This window comes from Myxocyprinus asiaticus, chromosome 29 (assembly GCF_019703515.2).
Source record: "Myxocyprinus asiaticus isolate MX2 ecotype Aquarium Trade chromosome 29, UBuf_Myxa_2, whole genome shotgun sequence".
NCBI lineage: Eukaryota > Metazoa > Chordata > Actinopteri > Cypriniformes > Catostomidae > Myxocyprinus > Myxocyprinus asiaticus.
In genome coordinates, this window is record NC_059372.1 from 14298763 (window position 1) to 14325794 (window position 27032).

General features: G+C 38.8%; 1 protein-coding gene across 1 annotated transcript in view; it reads left to right on the forward strand.

Annotated features, from left to right (window-relative positions):
• The first annotated feature begins 867 nt into the window (after positions 1–867).
• LOC127419895 (plexin-A2-like) overlaps positions 868–27032 on the forward strand; it is a 318335-nt gene continuing 292170 nt past the window's right edge. The window contains exon 1 of the mRNA XM_051661704.1: positions 868–1300. The gene's annotated coding sequence lies outside the window, so the exon portion shown is untranslated. The remainder of the gene's footprint in view (positions 1301–27032) is intronic.

Below are 27032 nucleotides of genomic sequence, written 5' to 3' on the forward strand. Positions count from 1 at the left end.
GCAGTAGAGTTGTGATGTCCCATAAAACAGTTGTGGCAATTGCACTTTGAGAGCATGTTAAGACTGTTTAAAAAATAAAATAAAAAATGAGCCAAAGCGATTGAGAAAAACTGTAATACCAATGCAATATTTACATTAAGTTTGATAAGTGGATTTAGGTGCATGTCATTTTTAAGAAAGTGATTGTGCCAAAGTATTTCCTATTTGGCATTTCTTTTTTTAAGTTAAATAGTTTATAATGTATTTTATACAGTGAAAGAAGACAGACAGACAGATAGATAGATAGATAGATAGATAGATAGATAGATAGATAGATAGATAGATAGATAGATGATAGATGGATGGATGTTTGGACGGACGGACGGACGGAGAGACAGACAGACAGACAGACAGACAGATAGATAGATAGATAGATAGATAGATAGATAGATAGATAGATAGATAGATAGATAGACACTTTATTACTCCCATTAGAAAACACAATACAGCTAGATATACTGTACAGAGAGACATATATTGTACTATACAGAAACAGTATATAAATTAAGTATTGCACAATTTTAGATATTTTTTAAAGCTCAATGTAGATTTAATCACCTCAAATGTGCATTTAAAAAATGACCATCGTTCAGTGGAAGAAACAGTTAAAAACATGCGACATGCGAATTAAACCGGCCGTGCTAACACACACACACACACACACACACACACACACACAGAGAGAGAGAGAGAGCGAGAGAGAGAGAGAGAGCGAGAGAGAGAGAGAGAGAGAGAGAGAGAGAGGGCTGGATTTAAACGCGGTGTGGTACTGTAATGCTGCTGGGCTTCGGTGCATGTGCCAGTTTCGCGCAAAACCAGCACAGAAGAGCAACGAGCGCGTGCATGACGATATAACTGAGAGCCGCTGTCAGTGTCACAGGACTGAGGGAATGTGCCGTGCTCTCGGCATGTGCGCTTGTTAATGACCATCCTCCAGCACGGACAGCATCGACAACAGATGATGCGTTGAATTTAGCTGCATACTGTAAATCAGTTACCGGTGAAAACAGCGACTTGAAGCCAAGCGGCGTGTATTCATTCATCGGCGTCTCGCGCGTAGACGGGGCTGCCCTCAAGAAATCTTAGAGGAATTGTGAGAAATTATTGCAGGTGCTACCTTTGAACCACACTGGAGGACTCCGCAGCATTCATGCTGATGTGGATCTATCTATCACAACTGAGCTGAACGCAAAGACATCTTCACTGAGCAGGGTTTTAATACAACATTAGATACCCTCCTCCGTACTCTTCTGGATTAAAGGTGAGTGGAGAAACGTGTTTTCATGAATGCATTTCAGCCTGGAGATGCTTTACGCGCGAGATGTGGCCACGAATACTAATGTGTTCCGTGCTCTGTGCAGAAGAAAGCATTTATAGATCTAACAATTCTTGCTATCCTACATAAATTGCACATAAACAGCAAACTTTTGGATTACGGACAATTAAATTAGGATCAAATGAATTAATTTGATACATTTTGCATTGTGTGGCACTATTAGTTGCTGATGTTTAAAATCGCAGTTACATTTCCCACTTTAAAATGGATAACCAAGAATAGTCTTATCCTTCCTGTTACAAAAACTTTATTATTTATTATGCAAGCCATTTATGACTGTGCTCGTGCATCTTTTCGACCTCCATTATTTAGTAGCTATGTTAGTTTGACTGGATTTGGATTTTGCCCTACAAGCAGCTCTTGTATTAGACTGTTATGTCTAAAAGAAATGGTAGTCAGAATCGTAGACAGAAATTGACTATTATTTTAAAATTATATTCATGTACGCAATTCTGGCCACTATATTCCAAGACAGCAGATCTCATAGCTGCAATGATGACAATTTCGGTCGACATGGATCGTTTATCTACCACATAAACGCATGTTCCTCACTTACAGTATTTGCGCTTTTGACAACTCATTAACCTTATTTTTTATATACTAATTTACACTAAGGTAAAGTTCATTCCTCATACGTCTCCACTTCTTCCTGTTCTTATCTACTTTAATAGCTAAAGAAGCCAAAATCCTCCTCGTTGTACATTTCAGAAATACACTGACCTCCATGATGTACTAGTAACCCTGACACGTTATAACGTTTATTGGGACGTTGTCAAAGAAACTGATACTCGTTTAGAATGTGAAACTGTTACATTGTTGCTGTGGCCATAATTCAGTTCTCTTACTGCAAAACTCTGCTGTTCTTCATCTGGACTACAGCAGATGCCCTCACAAATCTTCATTTACCCTCACACAGCTCTGACATCGGGTCTTAAGAAAATAAATGTTTCTTTAAGTAGAAAATCGGCCGGCATTTGCATGAGAATCACGGGCATCTGCTATGAAGGACAGGGATGATATAAATCGTTCAATAACACAATCAAATGGCGCTTTTCTGTGAGGAAGATGAGGTGAATTCATCTCAAGCGTGACCTCGCTGCATGCCATCGGTTTTTTTTAAATATTTTTTTTTATCTCCGTCTCAAAGCGAAACAGCGTTTTGACCTGAGACCTTCAAGAAGCTAAAGTGCCCATTGCTAGTGAAGGGCGACTGAATTAAGCCAGTTTCGAGGAAAATTGGATCTAAACTTTCAATTAAATGAAAAAAGAAGCAGTAGATGCTGAGGGAGTCTGAGACAATGCGCTTAGCATGGCTTAAATTGGCGAATAACATTTCTTCAAATAACATGGAACTTACATGTTTGTTTTGAAAATTAGTTATCATGTGCCATCTGCAAAAAACAAAACAAGTCAATATAGTATTTTTTTTTTTCATGTCAGTGCTATCATTAAAGTGTCCACTTTTTTCATTTGGAAATATGCTGAAAGTGCTCAACACTACCTTTCCTCAACTTTTAACACAAATATTAGTCATCATTTGTGAGGGAAAAATCATCTATATTTATCATGTCAGTGCTATTTTTAGTTTCCACTTTTGTCCACTTGATATGTTGAAATGGCTCAGCATTACCTTTCACCAACTTTTGTAATATTAGTAATTTCTGAGGGAAAATATCATCAATATATTCTTTTAATATCATTGCTATTGTTCGTATATGTTGAAATTGCTCACCAGCACTACCTTTCCTCAACTTTTGTGCTATCATAATCTTTTCTGAGGGAGCTGCTGTATGTTTAGGCGCCTGAACGTCCAATAATGTAACACCATAAAGTCAACAGACCTCTGAATTTAACCTCACACTTTATAACATTAAACCTTTGCTCATTTGAATGCTTGACGTGTCACATATGAGGGACAAGTCTAAGCTATCCCCACGGCATGTAAGGCAAAGTATGATTGCATTCCCTACTACGCATTCTGCCCACTGTGTGGCTTTGTTGCACGTTCTCTTTGATGAGGCGCTGAGAGTCTGTGAAGGCTGTAGAGCATCTCTAGATCACAGGCTCTTTAATCAATAAGGTTAACTACACAAAGCCATCAGGACAAGTCTCCACTGGGCGCACACCCATCAACTTTCCCTGCTGCCTACATCCCCACGCCACACCGACTTCATGCAGTTTGATCAGAATGTGAAAACGAGTGCTCACATCTTTCCTTATTTCACAGCATGAGCTTCCTCGTTTGGATTTGCATGTACATCTGATTTTCCAAAAGCCTCTGGCACTCTTACGTAGGGTTGCATGCTATTGATTTGATTATGTCAGTCAGGTGCATTAAGCATTTCCTGAAGGGTAATTAGAGGGTATTATGTGCTTAAAGGGGGTTTGTTGTTCTTTTAGCCATTGGCTCTCAGATAGATGTATATGTTTGAGGGGAGGCTGAGGGTCGAATCTTAATAGGGTGGCCACAAGAGACTCATGCTGAGTGCTTATCCTGCTTGCCCTAGTTAAATGCCTTCTTGAGTGTGTTATTTTAGGGGCCAATTTGGATATTTGCTTGTATCTTCTCAGCTTGGATTTTGAAGTCTGTGAGATTACCTTATCAGTCCTTTTACAGAATACTCTGCAGCTGTGAAAACGGCAATGTAAGGATCTTCAAGTATTTGCTGTCTCATCAGTCATATATTCCATTGTCCAGGTAGCATCTAGTGTTTGCCGAAGAGCTTGTCTTTCTCCATGTGGCTTTTGGCCATTGAAGAAGGTGAACTTTGGGATGAATGTTGAATGAACATTTACAACTAGACCCCCCAAGCAACCTCAGTTGACCATGTAGGACACAATAGCTCATAACTCAATAACGCCACCTATTGATGACTACAACCAAAGCATAGCTTTGGCACTTTGAAGTGGAAAGTTCCATCCACCATTGTCCATCAAGGAGCGTGTTTACAGTACTTACACAACCTTACTCTGATTATGCTTAATGAGTAATCAATGTGCAAAATCATCTAAACACCTAAATGGTTTTCCCTTTTTACGTTAAGCTCATAAATGGTGTAAGCATAAAACAATCTACACTGGTAGATTTTTTTCCCATTACCCCGATTTTGCGTTGCATGTAAACACCATACCGGCATACTTACTAGCTTATCCAGTGTGGGCAAGTTTGTGTGCATGCCTTTTTTATATTTTGACATCAAAAGAAGAGAATAATCAGATTAATTCAAGTCTCATGTATATGTAGTTTGCTTGCGTTGTCTGATTTGTTTTGAATAAGCTGATTTTTGGTAATTATATCAGCATATTGGTGTGCTTGAAAACACGCTGACTGTGGAAATCAAGGATGTAACCAAATATTCAAGATTGAGAAGCAAATATAAAAGTCCACTATTCGGATTACTGGCAGGGATGTGATCCCTTCAATATCTATAGTAGTTACAGCCCTGGTGGCGACAGACCATAATGGGCAAACCTACCCAGGGTTCCTTTGCTGTTTACACACTGGCAGAGGGGCCTGTGAGGTTGGTGGGTCATAATTGAGACATGTTTTTGTTGCATGCTGTGTCACCAGCGTGCGCTACACCTCCATAGACCCCCATATCTATTCTCTCTTCTCTTCTCTTATGGTGGCATACGGGCTTGCCCCTGTTTAGCTTAAGAGATTTTGACAAGTTGCGATGCATGCAGGCGGAATCCTTGACCTATTTCTTAATGAGTGAACAGTACAAATGCATTGCAGTGGAAGCCTTTCCACCGTCCCCCCAATGCTACACACACACACACACGCATGTTGGTGCGGCTATCCTTATCAGGACTCTCTGTAGACATAATGATTTTTATACTGTACGAACTATAGATTCTATCCCCTAACCCTACCCCTAAACCTAACCCTCGCAAAAAACTTTCTGCATTTTTACATATTCAAAAAAACATAGTTTAGTATGTTTTTAAAGTGATTTGAATTATTGAGATACTAGAAATGTCCTCATAAAACACATTTATAGCATAATAACCTTGTAATTACTAGTTTGTAACCTAAAAAAATGTCCTCGTAAACCACCCAAACACACACACACACACACACACTAATGCCCTGCAGGATGGGCCTTTTGTAGTGAGAGTTCATCTGCTTCCTCTGTATACTATGTTTGTTTGCTTTAATGCATTGATCTTGGATTCTCTTTCCAACTGTGTGGCTCAGCTATTTATCTAGTGGTTTTTACTGTCCAACTGTCACAACAAAGATCACCATTGCTCTTGACCCTAACATGCTTCACTCTCTTGCATAAAACGACTTTACTTAAAGGGATAGTTCAGCTAAAAATAAAAATTCTGTCATCATTTAGTCACCCTCATTTGGTTCCAAACACGTATTTCCATTTTTGGGTGAACTATCCCTTTAAGTCTGTGTCTATTAGTATGTGTACGCATGCATACATCCAAGTGGATCCAAGTGGAGCCAGATGTGGTGACGATAACAATTACTCTGTGATATTGATTAAGGGAAGCTTGGAAGCTGGGTATCAAGTGACGCAGATTCACTGTGAAACTGATTTGGCTCTTTGTAGAAAAAGGTATACTGAATAGTCTGTCTAATAGACAGTTTCAGGGGCCATTCACACAAACGGTTTTGCATCTGTTTTTAATAGTTTTTCTATGTAAACATGCTCTAGACGGACATTGTTGAGCTTTGTGCCATGTCACGCTGTGTTGTAAACATCTCACACTGGAGCGCCATGTTTTCTAGATGCCATGTCAGGTTTAAAAGAACATCAACTTTTAAAAAACGTTTTTCAAGACACCTTCAATCTGTACTATTTGTTATGCTTTGTTTAGCGTTCGTTCTGAACGGACCCTTAAGCTACCAGAACAGCATCTCTTTCTATATCTATATCCTTGTAGTGGAGAATGATTGTAAACAACCTAGCATGATAATTTGTCTTCAATGTTGGCGGATTAGGCACGAGGTTGATACGGTGACCCGGCATTCGGCTACACTTTAATTAGGCCTGTGTTTTCTGCTGCAGCTAATTACCCTTGAACAGTTGGTGGACAGACACTCACTTGGAAGGTGCCAGTGTCCAGATTGGTCAAAGAAAATTGTGGGTGTTGACACATTTAGGGTACAGCTTCAGAGTGTGGGCAAGAAAGGGAAAGAACCAATCATGCACAGTTGCTGGTGATTCTGAGAATGCTGCCAGTCACATTCACACTGCTTACAGTACATTGGAACTTTTATATTAAAATTGACCACCCTAGTCATCATTTACTCACCCTTATATTGTTCCAAATACATGTGACATTCTATCTAACGTGGAACACATTCATTGCATGAAAAAGATTCAATGTAAGTCAGTGGTGACTGAGACTAACATAATGCCTAACATCTAACATCTCATACAGGGTTGGAACAACATAAGGATGAGTAAATGGTGACATAATTTTCAGTTTTGGATGAACTATCATTTTAGGTAGCATTCATACATTGCAGACACTTCAATAGGTTAGTTATGTTTACAGAACCAAAAGGAAGTTGTAATTTAAGTCTTTTACAATTTCATCATCTTGAGTGCCGGTGTTGCATTTAGTTGCTCAATGACACCATTTTAGACTGAATGCAGTTTTTCTTCTACAATTTGAAATAGTGCTGCTACAGTAAGAACACCACAAAGCACAGAAGGAAAAAATCAATCCCCATGCTTGCCTCATATTACTCCAATACAACTTCAGTGCCTCTGCTACCATTTAATGGGTACACTGATGACGCCTGTTGTCTGCTTTTTGAGAGTAATGGGTTGAGGGTGGTTTTACAGCACGTTGCTACTGTGTGACATGGATTGGTTTTTTGTTACATATCTGATGGAGAGCTGATTTGGCTTTTTTGAAGGGTTTTGAATGCTTGGGGCAGGTTGATGTTAAGTTTTGTCAGTACAAGCTGGTCTTCGGAATAGAGCAGCGATTCTCAACCTTTGTGTCTCCAAGGGCCCCATTGTCTAGATATTTCTTCTGTTACCATGGGCGTCACTTCGTTTTAAAAAGTGGTGGGGACAGTTTGTGGGGTTGACGTCATGAAGTGTCGAAACTCATAGATATTAGGTTATGCATGAATTATGTCAAATAACTTTTCCTGTTTTAAAAACTGTCATTCTTGATGACCAATTCAAGAGTAATATTTCACAAGTAATTTAATAACTTGAGCCATACATCTAACTCTGTCAGTACTAGGATTTTGTTTGTTAGTGGATAAATGCATGGATCAGTAAGCTGATTGGTCTCATGGTAAAGTTTCAGGTTCTAATCCTGCAGTTTTGCTGTACTGGTGATTTGTGAAAGTGAAAAAAAAACACAGTCGTTGTGGTGCCTCTGTTGTTAATTTCACCAGGAAACTGCGGCGAAACGTAGAATGGGGCACATAAAAGTCTGTTTACCAAACAATTGTTATAGTAACATTCATTCTATGAGACTAGGTTGTTGTTATTTACTCACCCACATGTTGTTCCATATGACTTTCTTTCTTCCATGGAGCACAAAAGATGTTACGCAGAATGTCACCATACACTTTCATTGCATCTTTTTTCCTTACAATAAAAGTGAATGGAATCTAACATTCTGCCCAACATTTATGTTCCATGGAAGAAATAATTTCATGAAGGTTTGAAACAACATGGGGGTATGAAAATGACGACAGAATGTTTTATTTTTGGGTTCACTATCTCTTAAAAATATGAAATAAGATGTCAGTTTTCATGTTGTACATCTTGATTCTTAAGTGTTTTTAAGCATTTTTATAAAATTAAATTATTCAAACTTATTTTAAATGATTCTAAGTCATCTTATGGCCCTCTTGAAAGTTTGCTGAGGCCCCCTAGTGGGCCCCGACTCCCTGGCTGAGAACCACAGCCTCTCGAAACTTTGCCCATTCAGAAGGAATAAAAGTGCTTAAGAGAGACAGACAGAAATAGTTTGTGTGTGTAGAGTGGGTGAGAGAGACAGAGTGAGAGAGAGCGAGAGACAGAACAAGGGCAAGAAAAAGAAGCAAAGAGACTGCAACACATGTTGCCATGTGCCCAGTCATAAGAGGCAAGAGTTCTCCCCTCTCCTGCTCTCCCCCTGCAGCCGCCGCCAGCTTGCCGAAACAAAAGCTTTTGTTTAGATATTCAATCCAGCAGATGGGAGGAAGGACAGTAAATGAAAACAGCAAAGGGACTGGAGCTAGTGGACCATGATGGGATGTATACAAACTCAGAGGTAGTTCCTTTGGGAAGAGTAACGGTCTCTGAAAAATTATGCCACAAAGTTCCTGCACTGTGCGGCCCCTCCGTTACTGTGTCACATGGATCCATTGACTGAAAGCGTTAGTCATAGCCTCCAGGCTCTCTTGGGCCCAGCCTGCTTTTATTAAGATGTTAATGAAATTGCCTTCATGACACACTTCTATAGGACTGAATCCCTCAACCATTCTTCAATGCCTCAATCTGTCTTCCGTGCGACGCACATTAGCGGCTTACGCACAACAGGTTCCTTACGCATTCACTGCTCAGTCATTGTGGTGCTGCTCTAAGACTCTATAATTCTCCCAGTATATAACCCTTTCTGCCAAATGCCATGCCATATTTAACAGCATGTACATAATCACTTTTTTCGACACTGCGTCTACAATCACTAAGTTTACACACACTTTAAAAGTCAGTTTTCAGTTGGACTAAAACAATACAGTAGTTAGTCTTTTGATGTCATGTAAATGCTTTTGTCCATCTGAAATCTTACCAGTCCAATTTTTTGGGAAGGTGGACTAAGAGACCTAGATAATGTGATTTGTAGATTGGCTTCACCAAGCATGTATAAGTTGTGCTCAAAAGTTTGCATACCCTGGCAGAAATTGTGAAATTTTGGCATTGATTTTGAAAATATGACTGATCATGCAAAAAAACAGACTTTTATTTAAGGATAGTGATCATATGAAGCCATTTATTATCACATAGTCATTTGGCTCCTTTTTAAATCATAATGATAACAGAAATCACCCAAATGGCCCTGATCAAAAGTTGACATACCCTTGAATGTTTGGCCTTGTTACAGACACACAAGGTGACACACACAGGTTTAAATGGCAATTAAAGGTTAATTTCCCACACCTGTGGCTTTTTAAATTGCAATTAGTGTCTGTGTATAAATAGTCAATGAGTTTGTTAGCTCTCACGTGGATGCACTGAGCAGGCTAGATACTGAGCCATGGGAAGCAGAAAAGAACGGTCAAAAGACCTGCGTAACAATGTAATGGAACTTTAAAAAGATGGAAAAGGATATATAAAGATATCCAAAGCCTTGAAAATGCCAGTCAGTACTGTTCAATCACTTATTTAGAAGTGGAAAATTCAGGGATCTCTTGATACCAAGCCAAGGTCAGGTAGACCAAGAAAGATTTAAGCCAAAACTGCCAGAGAAATTGAAGGATACAAAGAAAAACCCACAGGAAACCTCAGGAGAAATCCAGGCTGCTCTGGAAAAAGACAGTGTGGTTGTTTCAAGGAGCACAATATGACGATACTTGAACAAAAATGAGCTGCATGGTCGAGTTGCCAGAAAGATGCCTTTACTGCACCAATGCCACAAAAAAGCCCAGTTACAATATGCCCGACAACACCTTGACGTGCCTCACAGCTTCTGGCACACTGTAATTTGGAGTGACGAGACTAAAATAGAGCTTTATGGTCACAACCATAAGCGCTATGTTTAGAGAGGGGTCAACAAGGCCTATAGTGAAAAGAATACCATCCCCACTGTGAAACATGGTGGTGGCTCACTGATGTTTTGGGGGTGTGTGAACTCTAAAGGCACAGAGAATCTTGTGAAAATTGATGGCAAGATGAATGCAGCATGTTATCAGAAAATACTGGCAGACAATTTGCATTCTTCTGCACGAAAGCTGCGCATGGGACGCATTTAGACTTTCCAGCACGACAATGACCCTAAGCACAAGGCCAAGTTGACCCTCCAGTGGTTACAGCAGAAAAAGGTGAAGGTTCTGGAGTGGTCATCACAGTCTCCTGACCTTAATTTCATCAAGCCACTCTGGGGATATCTCAAACTTGCGGTTCATGCAAGACGACCAAAGACTTTGCATGACCTGGAGGCATTTTGCCAAGACGAATGGGCAGCTATACCACCTGCAAGAATTTGGGGCCTCATTGACAACTATTACAAAAGACTGCACGCTGTCATTGATGCTAAAGGGGGCAATACACAGTATTAAGAACTAAGGGTATGCAGACTTTTGAACAGGGGTCATTTCATTTTTTTCTTTGTTGCCATGTTTTGTTTTATGATTGTGCCATTCTGTTATAACCTACAGTTGAATATGAATCCCATAAGAAATAAAAGAAATGTGTTTTGTCTCCTCACTCGTGTTTTTTTAAAAATGGTACATATATTACCAATTCTCCAAGGGTATGCAAACTTTTGAGCACAACTGTAAGTTAATTGGACCACAATTGGCCTTGGCATTGTGCATGCACCAGGGTCAGAAATGAACAGGGCTTGGGGCAAAAATGTAATCAAAATGTCAAAAATGCCCCTAAAATTAAATAGAAGGAACGAAAAATGTCCCCGTAATGAATTATTCTATTTCTTATTTTTAACATCTGGTTTCTTAATTCTGTTCTGGACCTAGTCATCCACATTATGGCATAAAATGAGTTGATGTTGATTCAAATTTAAAAGAAACAGCTTTTTCAATTTTCAGATTGAAAATGTTACATAAATGTTACATAAATGCACAACACAGTATAATTTAGTATGGTCAGAAAAAAAATATGCCCTCCTAAATGTAAAAAATCCCCCAGAAAAGTACATTTCTGAAACTTGCGTTTACACCGAAAGACAGAGGTGATGCGCTATATGTATACTGGCACTTCCTCTACAACACTACAATGTAATGTAATGTAATTTTTGCAAAGTCGGACTAACAGACCTAAATAATGTGATTGTAGCTCGGCTTCATCCAGCATGTCTATACATTAATCAGACCTCAATTAGCCTTGGTGTTTAGCATGATTTTCGAAAGACAGAGGTGATGTGCAATGTGTATAACTGCGCTTCCTTAGCTGATGTCCTTCAAATATTTGGCTAAACAAGTGTCATGTATACTTGGACTGACAGATAAGGACTGTAGCTCGACTATGCAAAATCCTGTTATAGCTCTATTGTAACTGTGCAGTAAACATTAGTAAACGCTAGCTCTACGTCAACATGAGGTTCATACATTAAATATTAAAAAAGGCTAATGCTGATTTTCTAAAAGGCATTATAAATGAGGCATGGAATGCTTACGCATGCCTTTTGTGTTTTACACAAGCCACTAATGATTTTTCCCCTTAACCACAACCCGCCATGTTGTGTTTGCTAAACCCTTACTCAAGACTCTGCCGCAGACATGCTAATCTAAAAGAGATGGTAAATAACTAGTAGTTTTTCTACAAGCCTTGAGTTGTGTTTTGTAAAACCACCCGAAATCCTCCTTGTCACTGTTGGAATTATTATTTACTCTCTCGCGTATTGGAATACACTAAGTTACTTTTATTGACAAGTGTCAGTTAAATGGCAATTAACTGCCTAATTTTGTTATTTGATAGGCTGTGTCTTTTCAGAAAAGATGTTAACCTGGCTGTCAGCATTAAATATAATTAATAAATATGCTTGTATAACACTATAAAACCAGCTATATCATGCAATAAGAGATAATTATGTTATTGCTGACAGAATGATGACAGAATTTTCATTTTTGGTGAACTATCCCTTTAAGCTGTTGAAACACTGCCGTCATTTCAAAGCTGCATGAATAAATGATTGAATGTTTTTCTGATTCTCTGTTTTCCCCAAGATCCCCTTCTTACTTGATTCAAGAGCAGGGCGAATACAAATCACACCTTTTCCAGCTCCTCAACTGTGTGCTGGGGAGAATGATTCTTTTGTTGTGGGAACATAATTGCTTTTAACCTCGTTTTACCTGGCTGAGATTTTGGCTGCAGGCTTATGCATGTAGACTGATGTGAAGCCACCTGCATCCATGCTGTCTGCTTTGTTACAATTCTCAAGTCAGCCATGGCCTTATCAGCAGAGATAGCTCCTCTTTCCTGTCAGGAGACAGACGCCTTAACACATCTTCTCTGCCCTGGCTGGGAAAAAGCTCAGATAAGCCTCCTAAATTCATTCCTGAGCCTGATAGCAAACAGGGCTCCTCAGAAAAGAGAGAGAGGGAGAGAAGGAAAATCAAGAAGAGAAACTCCAAAACAAACTGAAAGTTAAGATGAAACTCATAACTTTCAAAGTTAAAAATATGCCATCTTGATACCACCATCCCTGATCTTCTCTGGTGTGTGCAAGCACATGCACAGAAGGCTAGGCTGGTGCCAGGAGTATTGGACTCGCTCCTTTGAAAACAAGAATTGTCCATACTTAGAATTTGAACAGAGGGTCATACTGAAGTCATACTTTTTATTTACTCACCCTCATGTTGTTTCAAACAGGTATGACTGACATTATTCTGTGGAACATGGAAGGAGATATAAGGCAGAATTGTAGCCAGAATGGTCACCATTTACTCTCATTGTTTGGAGGAAGAGGCAAAGAAAGTTAATGCTGACTGAGGCTCTGTACTGTAAATAAAAGAATTTAAATTTTTGGATGAACTGCCACTTTAGGTATGATTCCTTCTATCAGTTAGCTAAACTTGATACTAGCATATTTTCTTTATGGTATTACAGTAAAAATAAAAAATAAATGCTCTTTCAAAAAAAGGACTGAGATTGTACTGAATGATTATTTACTCCTGTTACTCCTGGGTACTTCAAATAATACCATGATACTACCATGGTACTTCACCAAAAACATGGTATTACTATGGTATCATGTCCAAAAAACACGGTAATACCACAGTACTTTCTTGAAAATCTTTGTTAGCATGGCGTACAAGAAAACGCTACAACAGAGATGTCATGACTCCTGCTGTTTCAAACCTCAACAACATCATCTCCTGTCAGTTTTCCATGTTTGCATTTGTAAAGGCAGAATAACAACAAACGTAAGTGTTTGGCTTTTGAATTACACCACAAGAAATAAATAATCAAATATTGACATCATGTATAATTCACAGATCAACAGCAATGTAGGTCAACAATGTTTCTTTACTTTTGTGTTTAAGGTAGCGACTGTCGAATCAGGGTATATAAAACAATTATCCCAAGTGTGACAGCACAGAGAGCCTCTGCAGAGGACGGCAGATCCCTGTGTTGTCCGCCGAGATGTTAATTAAATATGACTGTGCTGAAGCTACTGCCTGCCGATGGGGGTGGGGAGGGATAGTGAGAGAGAGAAGGAGGGAGGGATAACGGATGAGGGGCTTGGGCAGGTTCTCTGTGAATGAATAGTGACTCGAGTATGCATCTGTAGCAGTTTAGGATTATGGGTTAATACTGTTAAATGCCTGTCACGCAAGAAGTGAAACCGTGGGATCTGTGACAACTCTGTCACTGTGATGTAATGGTGTCAGCTGTGCTTTTGTGCTGATCTGAGATCAGCTTTTATTAACAGTTCATATCAGGACTTCTGAAAGCTTAGTAGATCACAGGTTAGCATAATGTACTCCAACTGTAAAGTCATCATAAAATCAAAATTGACCCTATTTTGTTTCTTAGTTGACATTCCTGGCCTTATTCATCAGTGCGTGTTATTACAAATACAAAAATGTTTGTCTTTGTAATCCTTAATCATCAAAATGAAGTAGCTAGTTGCTCAGCCTCTAAAATATCTTTCCTTTTCGGTTCACATCTCCAAGGCCATTCTAAAGGCAAGAGTATGCTTTTTTCTTTTCGCGTGCCGTTACGTCTTGTGCACGGTCGAGAACTCTAGCCTTTCAAAGTATACTCTTTTGACCTATCTAGAGACGTGCAAAACTACCAATTGTAATAATCAATAAGTCAGTCAGTTGTTTGAGCGACTAGTCGACAAGTCAGTGTTAAGGATAATAATGTATCATTTGGCTCTGTTATGTTCACGTGACTCTGATCAAACACCTTTTAGAGCAGGGCTACTCAACTTCATTGACAAATGGGCCAGATGGAAAAGATCTTCAGGGCATGTGGGCCAAGCCAGGATATTTTGTTATCGAAAAGCTTCTATCTACAGATATTGTGTTATAGCAGGCCTATAAAATTACTATATAAATAAAACATTTGTGTTTTATAGCTTTTATTTTTATTTTTTATCATTAGAAATATTTTCACCTAGCAGGAAATTCTGGGGAACTTGAGAAAAAAAAAAAAAAAAAAAATCAAAATTGGTCCATTACAGAAAGAGTAAATCAGACTGATACTAAAAACTTTTGACTTTTCACTAGAGCCTGACCGATATGGGATTTTTGAGTCCGATACCGATTTTAGAGGGGGAAAATTCACTGATTACCGATATGGTGGCTGATATAGTTAATTTTTGAGCTGGAATGAAAACAGACCTTCTCTACATGGATTGTTCACCGATTTTGCACCGATATGACTATGCAAAGGTACTCAGAAGGCTGCTTTCTTAAACAAATATTTTTATCAAAGAATATTTGACATTATTATTATATATTGTCATCAAATTCTAGAAATGAACACTGAGAAAATAAAGAATAAATAAAAATACAATATATAGCTTAAAAAAACATCAGTACTGTATGTTCAGTATCAGTCAGTTGCTGACCATTTAAATAAAGAATAAATAAAAATACAATAAATAGCTAAATAAACATCAGTACTGTTTAGTATCAGTCAAATGCTGACTATTAAAATAAAGAATAAATAAAAATTAAATAAATAGCTAAATAACCATCAGTACTGTTTAGTATCAGTCAAATGCTGACCATTAAAATAAAGAATAAATAAAAATAAAATAAATAGCTAAATAAACATCAGTACTGTATGTTTAGTATCAGTCAAATGCTGACCATTAAAATAAAGAATAAATAAAAATAAAATAAATAGCTAAATAAACATCAGTACTGTACGTTTAGTATCAGTCAAATGCTGACCATTAAAATAAAGAATAAATAAAAATAAAATAAATAGCTAAATAAACATCAGTATTACTGTTTAGTATCAGTCAAATGCTGACTAATTTAATACTGCCAGTCAATAATTGGCAGGTTATAAAACAAGAAGCATTTACACCTGCCGAGATAAGAGATAAACAGCGGCAGCGGTGTTACACCGCATTCTGCTATACATGTTTAGGGGAAACTTTCAACGGTGGAAAACCAGACTTCTAAATATTACATTTTATAAATGCAATGACTGGAATTGTTCGGTTGAAGGGGGTACCAAACTGTGAATCCTTAACAAAACAGTTTGGTGAATACATGTTTACACATTAGTTTCCACTCAGCTGACAAGCAATGAAAGTAGCTACATGGTTAGCTAGTTAGCTATAAGCTCGTTGTCACGGAGAGTAAAAGATGGACCAGCATTGCGTCTCACCAACTAGGTAACAGCATAGCGTGAAATCAACACTCAACAGACACAATCCACCACCACACTGTTGTCTGATGAGCTGCAAAAAGACGCTCTGATGCTTACCTTTCAACATGCTACATTACTTACTGCACTGACAAACTATAGCTGGCTAACAGCAAACAGACATGAGTGACATGGTTGTCAGGGACAGGGTTAACGTTATATTAGTTATATTGAAAAGGGAAAATGATGGAGTCCTTGTTTATTAACTTTCCAGTATGTAATTCACAAACTAGTTAGCAACTTACCGCAAAGACACCTCTCAACTCCACACCGCTTAACTCCGCCCTGTCTGCAGAGCCACCGTCAGCTCAGATCTGTATACAATGGAGTCAGAGCACACTCTGCTGGACAAACTACGTAATGACACCAATTCTAAAGCATTGTTTTCTGCATTATATGTTCTGAAAAAAGCTTTCATATCTGCGCATATCAGTAAAATATCGCCGATATCAATATATCAGTGAAAGGCTAATATTGGCCAATAATATCGGCCGACCGAATGAATGAATAGAACTTTTCTGTTGCTCCGAACTCACGTTTTGTCAGTCATTCATGATTTTACGTCTTTAATCTTCCCTTTCCGTTAAAATGATGGATAATGATTATTTGTAGCGCAACCTCTAAAAGCGTCTAAAAATGCGGAGCACAGGCACGAGATACTTTAAAAACATCAAGACAGGGCACGAAGTCTGTTCAGTGCATTTTTGCATAGGAAAACAATTGAAAAACAGCGTGAACAGACACAAAACGTGTTCAATGTAAACAGCCCCCTAGACAATTGACAGCCTCATGCAGGCCACTGAAAATTTCAAATGGGCCGGATTTGGCTGAGGGCCGCCAGTTGAATAGGCCTGTTTAGAGGAATATAAGGTTGCTAAGCACAATACTTCAACATGGTGACTACAGATATTCAACAAAAAAATTGGCTCAATAACTATAACATCTTATTGCACAAAACTATCAGAATAAGAAAAGTAGGAAAAAAGCACAACAGCAGAGAATGACACACTAAAATGTAACAGGAGTGCTTCAGGGCGATCCTCGCTACACATTCAAAAGTGCAGAACTGCAAGATAATATTGCAGGTACATATCTTAAACATCCTCTCACTTTCAACTGCTTTTATTTTCAGCAAACTTAACATGTGTAAATATTTGTATGAACATAAAAAGTTTCAACAACTAAGACATAAACTGAACATGTTTCACAGACATGTGACTAACAGAAATGGAATAATGTGTCCCTGAACAAAGGGGGAGTCAAAATCAAAAGTAACAATCAGTATCTGGTGTGGCCACTAGCTGCATTAAGTACTGCAATGCATCTCCTCCTCATGGACTGCACCAGATTTGCCAGTTCTTGCTGTAAGACGTTACCCCACTCTTCCACCACAGCACTTGCAAGTTCCCGGACATTTCTGGGGGGAATGGCCCTAGCCCTCACCCTTCGATCCAACAGGTCCCAGACGTGCTCAATAAGATTGAGATCCGGGCTCTTCGCTGGCCATGGCAGAACATTGACATTCCTGTCTTGCAGGAAATCATGCACAGAACGAGCAGTATGGCTGGTGGCATCGTCATGCTGGAGGGTCATGTTGGGATGAGCCTGCAGGAAGGGTACCACATGAGGGAGGAGGATGTCTTCCCTGTAACGCACAGCGTTGAGATTGCCTGCAATGACAACAAGCTCAGTCCGATGATGCTGTGACACACCGCCCCAGACCATGACGGACCATCCACCTCCAAATCGATCCCGCTCCAGAGTACAAGCCTCGGTGTAACGCTCATTCCTTCGACGATAAACGCGAGTCCGAACATCACCCCTGGTGAGACAAAACCGCGACTTGTCAGTGAAGAGCACTTTTCCCAGTCCTGTCTGGTCCAGCGAAGGTGGGTTTGTGCCCATAGGCGAAGTTGTTGCCGGTGATGTCTGATAAGGACCTGCCTTACAACAGGCCTATAAACCCTCAGTCCAGCCTCTCTCAGCCTATTGCAGACAGTCTGAGCACTGATGGAGGGATTGTGCATTCCTGGTGTAACTCGGGCAGTTGTTGTTGCCATCCTGTACCTGTCCCGCAGGTGTGATATTCGGATATACCGATCCTGTGCAGGTGTTGTTACAAGTGGTCTGCCACTACGAGGATGATCAGCTGTCCTTCCTGTCTCCCTGTAGCGCTGTCTTAGGCGTCTCACAGTACAGACATTGCAATTTATTGCCTGGCCACATCTGCAGTCCTCATGCCTCCATGCAGCATGCCTAAGGCATGTTCACGCAGATGAGCAAGGACCCTGGGCATCTTTCTTTTGGTGTTTTTCAGAGTCAGTAGAAAGGTCTGTTTAGTGTCCTACGTTTTTATAACTGTGACCTTAATTGCCTACTGTCTGTAAGCTGTTAGTGTCTTAACCACCGTTCCACAGGTGCATGTTCATTAATTGTTTATGGTTCATTGAACAAGCATGGAAATCATTGTTTAGACCCTTTACAATAAAGATCTGTAAAGTTATTTGGATGTTTACAAAATTATCTTTAAAATACAGTGTCCTGAAAAAGGGACGTTTCTTTTTTTTTTTGCTGAGTTTAGTTCACGACGTCAAGCACTTTAAACCTTTTTTACTGCAACTATTTATTCAAGCAGTGTCAGACAGAATCATCGAAATACTTTAATCTCTTCACAAAACCTCACAAATACGGGAATATTACTCACAGCAGAGGATTTAACTTCTGACAGTGAACGTCTTGAAATGTATTTTTAATGTGACATTTTGCTGGGACAACAGCGCATAAAAAGAATAAGCCTAAAGCATAAAAGAGACGAAACTTCTTGCAGAGGGTTTCTGTGCTAACTATTATTCACTGTTAAGCACAGTAAGCTGTCATCATGCATAAAAACTATCTAAGAAGTTGTGTCTCAATTCCTTTGAGAATTGTGTCTCCCATTAAAACCACCACCACTAAAAATGAATTTGAGGAGGTGGGACTTTCTGTTTGTCCAACTAATGGGAGATGGGGGAGTGTTTGGGGAAACCTTTATGGAAACAACCATTATTTGTGCAACTCGGTTTGGTAACGCTAGTGGTGCAGAAATTACACTCTACAGTGACTTCATAGAGTGAGAGAACAATGTAGAGAATCTGCTCATTTTGTAGAAATATTCTCATTTCCAAAAGCTCTTGGAAGCTTTTAGTTTGAATTGTTTATCAAGTTTTTGGCTCTGACCCAAGGCATCTCAGCTACATCCGATAATGTTTAGAAACCGAAGTTTGCCCCAGGCAAGAGTTCAGAGGTGAACCGAGCTAAACCACCCACCTCATATGCTTATTGCATTGGCCCCACTTCAACTGTTTTGAAAATACTTCAGTTATGTAACAGACTCAATATGGCAGAGCTGTTGTTCCTGGAGGCAATACATTTTTCATTATCTTTGCCTGTCATTATCATGTATCGGAAAACAAAACTGTCAATTAATGGCTTTGTTGAAGAATTTTGTCAAGTGTGCAGGAAAACAGTATTGTTTGAAAAACTGAATAAAATATTTATTTATATTAAATTGTTTGTTTGTTTACTCATTTCGTCTTCCTGACAATTAACAGCTTGTAGCAGAGCTTATAGTTTTCCACTCTTCCCAAACCCTCCCTTTATTTAAATTATCCCTCCCTCGTTCCTCTGTTCTTTATTTTGTTTGCTCAGTAGGGTGGAGGAAAGAAGTTTTTGTGGCTTCAAGCAAACATATGTTTGTGTATTGTGTGTGGCTGGGTGAGGTTTATGCATGTTTGTGTATGTTGGCACTGCAGTGCGGATATAAACATGCCCTCATCTGCCAAGCCTTGTCTGGGATGTTGCATCACCCAATGATCTTTGGAGGACTTTGCAGATGCCCAGTGTGTCTGCATTAATGGCCAGAGACACACATACACTATATTGCCAAAAGTATTCGCTCACCCATCCAAATAATTGAATTCATGTGTTCCAATCACTTCCATGGCCACAGGTGTATAAAATGAAGCACCTAGGCATGCAGACTGCTTCTACAAACATTTGTGAAAGAATGGGCCGCTTTCAGGAGCTCAGTGAATTCCAGCGTGGTACTGTGATAGGATTCCACCTGTGCAACAAGTCCAGTCATGAAATTTCCTCGCTACTAAATATTCCACAGTCAACTGTCAGTGGTATTATAACAAAGTGGAAGCGATTGGGAATGACAGCAACTCCAAGGCCACGTAAAATGACAGAGCGGGGTCAGCGGATGCTGAGGCAGAGTGCGCAGAGGTCGCCAACTTTCTGCAGAGTCAATCGCTACAGACCTCCAAAGTTCATGTGGCCTTCAGATTAGATCAAGAACAGTGTGTAGAGAGCTTCATGGAATGGGTTTCCATGGCCGAGCAGCTGCATCCAAGCCATACATCACCAAGTGCAATGCAAAGTGTCGGATGCAGTGGTGTAAAGCACGCCGCCACTGGACTCTAGAGCAGTGGAGACGCGTTCTCTGGAGTGACGAATCATGCTTCTCCATCTGGCAATCTGATGGACGAGTCTGGGTTTGGCAGTTGCCAGGAGAACGGTACTTGTCTGACTGCATTGTGCCAACTGTGAAGTTTGGTGGAGGGGGGATCATGGTGTGGGGTTGTTTTTCAGGAGCTGGGCTTGGCCCCTTAGTTCCAGTGAAAGGAACTCTGAATGCTTCAGCATACCAAGAGATTTTGGACAATTCCATGCTCCCAACTTTGTGGGAACAGTTTGGGGATGGCCCCTTCCTGTTCCAACATGACTGCGCACCAGTGCACAAAGCAAGGTCCATAAAGACATGGATAAGCGAGTTTGGTGTGGAAGAACTTGACTGGCCTGCACAGAGTCCTGACCTCAACCCGATAGAGCACCTTTGAGATGAATTAGAGCGAAGACTGCGAGCCAGGCCTTCTCGTCCAACATCAGTGTCTGACCTCACAAATGCGCTTCTGGAAGAATGGTCAAAAATTCCCATAAACACACTCCTAAACCTTGTGGAAAGCCATCCCAGAAGAGTTGAAGCTGTTATAGCTGCAAAGGGTGGGCCGACGTCATATTAAACCCTATGGATTAAGAATGAGATGTCACTTAAGTTCATATGCGTCTAAAGGCAGATGAGCGAATACATTTGGCAATATAGTGTACCTGTCCCCATAGCTCTGTTTTGCACTGTCCTATCTGTAGTTGAAGGTAAGGATGAAAAGCAGGTCTCTGTCCATTTTTGTTGATTTTGGATCATAAAAACAAAGATCAAGATGTTTAGGTTACGTTCTCACAGCAGCTGAATGTGCTCCACATTTTTTGGATGACAGTGTAAATAGCAAAAATCACATTGAATCTGACATTTTCAGCTTAAATTTGGCCCACTTTTGTATGTGTAAATACATTGATGTGATGTGATTTTTATGTCAATTTAACTCGACATTCATCATAATTGTGCGCTTGATTTAGGCATTCCTTGGCATGTATCCTTAAATAAGAATACTAATTATAAATTGGACTGCATGAAGTATTTCAAAGAAAGGTGCAAAATATTTGCCCATTGAAATATATAAAATATATTTAAAGTTTAGTTTGGTAAAGTTTTGGTAGTTTGAATAGTGACAATATAAGTTAAAATGTTAATGCAAATGCAAAGATTTAAGACTGGAAGTTCTTCTAATAATTTACATGATAACAAAGTGTGATATAATTATAGTAATTATTAATATTGATGATAATATATGATACTATTTTAAATAAATAATAATGATAAAAACAATGCTTAATAAAAATAATTATTATTATATATAATTATTATTTATTTATTTATTAGTTGATTTTTAATCATGTTAAATTATAGGATGAAATGTGTTGATTATGTAATGACGAATGAACATGCAACGGTAGAGTGATATGCACATGCCGGTCAGTTTAAAAGCATCGCCTGTTCAGACCAGTGTCAGATATGGGCCACATAAAAAAAAGTCATGTGAACAACACTACACAAAAATCTGATTTGAGCAGAAAATCAGAATTTGGCTTTTTTGCCTGCAGTGTGAATGTAGCCTTTAGTGTGCAACCATGACCAAGTTCATTTTGTGAATTAGTGCTTCTGTCTGACCGACTGGCCTCAGGCACTCCACACCGAGTCAGTGTGCTTAAAAATCACATGGTTCCTCTGCTTTGCTCTCCATCAGAGCAAAAGAAGAACAAAAGATCTTCACTTCGATAAGATCCTTGGAAAAACACCTCAGGATACACCATAAATTGTCTCAGTAACTTCATCCAACGACCCCATCAGTATACCATGACCTGCTATCAGCCTCCATCTCCTTGATGTTCTCCTCTTGCAACACTGTTGAAATAAAATCTAGTGGTCGTGACTACAGATTATGTTGGTGTCCATCATCGTGATAAAAGGATGCATTAAATGAATGTGAAGATCATGGACACTGCCAGTAAGCTCTGCAATGCTGTATGTTGTCTGACATACTGTGGGTCACAGCCTAGCAATCCCCTCGCATCTCAAACATGACATTACATTTGCATCCTTTTTACTCGTATTCTTCTCCTCCTATGCATGAAGATTAATTTTTCATCAGTTAAAAGTCTTGATTTGTTTTGCGCTTTTGCTCACTGTTTCCGTGCACAGTGAGAGATCTTTTATCAAGTCGATGCTTTATTGTGAGGTCTTTGTGTCTCACCTTGATGTGCATTTAAGGATGTAAATCACTATAGAAGCAACAATTTTGGTTGAATATTACAGGCAAGAGTTATATTTAGTAGGTAAACCAAGCTAGACATAAACAATCAATGCAAAAAAGTGAGTTTGGTTGATGAGGACTAGTGGATATCGTAATCAAAATGTAATAGCTTGCTCCGCCTCTGGAGACTTTGCTTTTTGGCCGAAATCAGCAATCCTTCAAATTTTTCAGCCCCTACCCTCCAACCACCTGGCTCCATTCTGAGATGTAATGGGCACTTTTCACAATCCAATCAATTTGCGATTAATAAAATCATGTCATGTTCTATTTTTTTTTGTTTTTTTTTTTTCTTTTTGAATATCCAGTTTCACAGAAATACTCGAGATTAAGTAAAGCATAATGGGTTGCAAAGGCCATAATATGTTGACTTTATAGGAAGTTCCTGGTTCAATACAAGTTAAATTCACTCTACAGCATTTGTGGCATAATGTTGATTTCCCAAAAAAAAAAAAAAAAAAAAAAATGGACTCGTCCCTCCTTTATTTTTATATAAAAAATTGCTGTTACAGTAAGGCACATGCAATGGATGTGAATGAGTGCCAGTTTATAAATGCTAAAATATACATTGTTTTAAAAGTATTGCCACAGGATGTAAACATAATATGTGTTAACATGATTTTAGTGTGATAAAATTGCTAACTGAAGTTATATCTAGTATTACAACTTAATTGTTAAGACAACGATACCGTGTAATCCCAGTATTGGATATAATTAACCTCACACAAAATAGGTTAGTAATGGATTTTATCACACTAAAATCATGTTAACATGTATAATGTTTACATCTTATGGCTACACTTTTGAAAAATATGTGTTTTGTAGCATTTATGGACTGGCCCATTTTACTTCCATTGTAAGTGCCATAAGGGGGTCGCACACCGGACGAAAAGCGCCACGCTGCGTCGCGGCTAGGACACAGCACAGGTATCAAACACAGGGCACGTCCATGCGGTTCAGGTTGCAGACAGTACACACAAAAGTTACCAAGGTTTTTCCCTTGTTCAAGTATGAAGAATGCTAAAGTAAATTATCTATGTCCTTTGATAATGATTTGGGTTGAATTTAATGGAAAATATGTGAGTTGCACTCATGTGAGTGAGCAGTCTCCGGAGTCATAGCTGGGCGCCGCCGACAGATGGCGAGTGGCGGCAGCGGTGTGCGTACCTTCATTGAAAACTTGTTTCGAATTTTAGAACGCACCATGTCGTCCACCAGACGTGTCCGGTGTGTGACCCCCCTATACTGTAACTGTTTATTTTTATTTTTTATTTTTTATAACAAGGGGTGAGTCAAAATGATTTTTTCTGGTAATCAATATTAGGCCACAAATGTACAAATCCCAGAACATTCCTTTAACAATTAAGACTGATAACCAGAAGGCTGCTGGTTCAGTTCCCACAAAGAGCGACCCATGAGCCATCACTATTGTGCTTTTGAGCAAGGCACCAAATCCCAGGTTGCTCCAGGGAGGTTGTTCCTGTAATAAATTCATAGCGCCATTTTAAAGTGACATCATGGGAAAGTTACAGAAACAAATTCCACAAACTTGGTTACATGCTGATTCGTAAAGATTCAAGATTTCTAGAATTTTCTAGAATAGTCTTTCATGATTTTAAAAGTTATTTAGAACTCAGTGACTGACAGCTTCTGCAAGCAGTACGGAATATGACTTGAAAATGGGTAACATGGACAAAGGAATGTGAATTAGATTGTTCCTGGCGAAAAGTGAGTCAGACAGGAAGAGGAAGGGAGCAAAAAGGAAGCGGGCATTATATTAGCTGCACTCAGCGGATGTTTGACGGATGGGCCATGACATTGGCGTGACCGTTCTCGCAGGACGAAAGAAGTGGCTTACAGTTTCACATGGCGACCATTTAAGATGGCTGGCGTGCTGCCATGCTAAGGTCAAACAAGTCATTCTATCTGTACAGGAGCCTGGTCAGAAACTTATTTTTGTCTTGCAGTAATATACATCTTTGTCCTTAAAACCTGTTCCGATTCTCCACCTATACTATTTCTATGAACACCTGGTAGACAAACAAGCAAGGATCAGCAATTTTATTCCTTCCCACCCTCCCTGATTATTCACATTTTAGTCTAAATTTAATGATCACATGCTAAATCTGACCACAAAGTAACCACAAACCAATCGAGTTGTTACAACCCCTTAGTTCCTGTGTACTTTGATCTAACTCGTTTTTGGACCCAGCTAGTCTCATCACAATTGGCAGGAAAGCTGCATTACAAAACATTACATTTCTGCAAAGTTGCTGTCCCCTTTTCATTTAGTGACAGATCCCTCATGTCTGTCTTTCTCTTTTTCCATTTCTCCCTTTATTAGGCTCCTATTTCCTCAAATAGCTTTGGGTTCAGCCTCTCCCTGTTGCCCAGCTGAAACAGATGCTAATTTGAATCATCATTCACACCCAGATTAGTCTTTGATCAAACTTAATGCCCAAGGAGCGTCTGTTGCTTTCGAGAGGAGTGAAAAAAAAAACACTCTTTCATCTGTTTTCCAAATCTGTTCAGAGAATGAAAGAGTCAGAGCCGCAGAAGCATTTGAGATGGCTGTAGTCATTCAGGTTGAGACCATGACCTATTCGGATTTTCCCAAAATGGTCCCTGAACGTCTTATAAGCAGAATGTCCCTAAAACTCCTCTGCAGTAGTCCCAAAGGATCTCTCTGTGTTGCAAATGGTCTACTTAGTCAGTAGTATTATTCTATTACTATTCCATTCACATGTGGGGCTGGGTTGAGTTAATCCCTGCTCTGAATTTAAATGCCCACTCCTCTGATGTATTTCTGGGTATGGGAATGTGATGATATCAGTAAGTATGTTACATTAACTTTCTGGTTTATCTTTATTAAAGTTGTTGGGGTTATCAGGATGTGGGGTTGTCTTGGGGTTATACCTGACAAAGCTAAATGAAAATAGAACTACATTTTCACATTTTATAAAAAAAAAAAAAAAAAAAAAAAAAAAAAAAAAATATATATCTTTTATTTTTTTAAACAATTTGAGTGGTGCTTGCCTGTGAAAAAATTTCTGCTATGATGCTGTATGTGGTTGCCAGGGAGTAGCTATATGATTGCTATACATGAAAACTGCCCATTGTACAAAAGGATATTTGTAGAGGGAAAAGAGTCATTATACTATAAAAAAGGTTCTACAAACTCAATAATATGCAAGTATTTTAATGACAAATGTTACTGAAAAAAATCACACTAAATTGCACTTATTGAAAAATAAACACATTGCATTAACAGTGGTTGCATTTTTTGGGGATGCAATTTAATATGGTTGTATATTTAAGCTGTGAATATTTTAATTAAAAATGTTCCATTTTATTTTATTATTTTACAGATAATATTCGGTTCATTATATAGGGCTGGGTATCGATATAGATTTCCCGATTCGATTCACAAGATATGGACTATATGGGTATATTTCAGTTATAATGTCTCTTTTGTTTACATATGAAATAAATTCTCTCCCAGCTAATTCTGTGAATTATACAGGGGACCTTCTAACTAGGTACAATATGAAAATATACATTTTACTAATTATATTTTATTAGTTTTTCATCATTTTAGCTTTTAAAAAATGTACAAATCAATGTATTTAATCAATAAATATAATATTATATTGCATCTATTATAATTTGTTAAATTTTTATTGTTTAATTTCATAATTTGTACTATTTACAGGTATTTACATTGATTTGTTGAACACTTGCTAAAACAAGGTACTGTCTCTTTAAGGGAATCCTGCATTTCTGTAAACAGTGAAATGAGCACGTTAACGAGCGACTCGAATGGCTTTATCTCATCTGTGCTATGCCTGATTACAATTAAATGTTTTGTTTTTTGTTTTGTTTATGATCAACAACTGACTGTAAAGAACAGAAAGGGTATTAAAAGAGACATTATTCAGTGACAAATGGGTCACGTGTATCTTGTCTTTGAACACGCATTAAACAGAACAACTTTTATTCTCAACACGCAGTGAAAGGATCTCGCTGCTGAATACTCCACCACTATACTACACAATTCATTCACTGGTGAGTGAAATCTAAACATTTACCAGCCAGTTGCCAAATGTATAAAAAATGTTGTCGCTTAGCACGAAATTTGGTTGCAAATGCGAGTAATTTCCTCTCATTGTAGTGGAGGGGTGCCCATAGAGTAAAAGATCGATCCATAGCTTTTGAGAATCGATATCGAGATCATTCAAATGAAGATTGTGGTGCATTGGAAACTTGATATTTTTACCCACCCCTAATATTACATTTAGCTTTGCAAATTCACCTCTAAAATTACAGTAATTAAAATCCAGTTGGAAATTCATCTTTGTACAT